The sequence below is a fragment of the Procambarus clarkii genome, chromosome 42, assembly GCF_040958095.1.
Source record: "Procambarus clarkii isolate CNS0578487 chromosome 42, FALCON_Pclarkii_2.0, whole genome shotgun sequence".
Classification (NCBI taxonomy): Eukaryota; Metazoa; Arthropoda; class Malacostraca; order Decapoda; family Cambaridae; genus Procambarus; species Procambarus clarkii.
Genome location: NC_091191.1, coordinates 308812 through 309241, shown reverse-complemented (window position 1 = coordinate 309241; position 430 = coordinate 308812).

Genomic DNA, 430 nt, shown 5'->3' with positions numbered 1-430 from the left:
AGTGTATATAGACCTCGCTTCTGGGTGTATATACGCCGAGAGCAAATCCACAAGGGCCGTGACGAGGATTCGAACCTGCGTCCGGGAGCATTCCAGACACTGCCGTAATCGACTGAGCTAGTTCAGTAGAACTTACTGCGGGATCCAGTAAGTTCACTAGAACTTCGGTTTCACTCTTTTTAACCCTGTCGTAGCTCAGTCGATTAAGGCAGTGTCTGAGATGCTCCCGGACGCAGGTTCGAATCCTCGTCACGGCCCTTGTGGATTTGTTCATTTGATGCATCACGCTATTGTGAGTTCTGTGTGTAATGGTACGCTGAGTGTTCTTTACTCCAAGACATAGTTCAAAACTAAAGTACTTTAACTCTACTCTAACTCTACTAAAAACTCTACTAAACTCTACTAGTAACTCTACTAAAAAACTCTACTT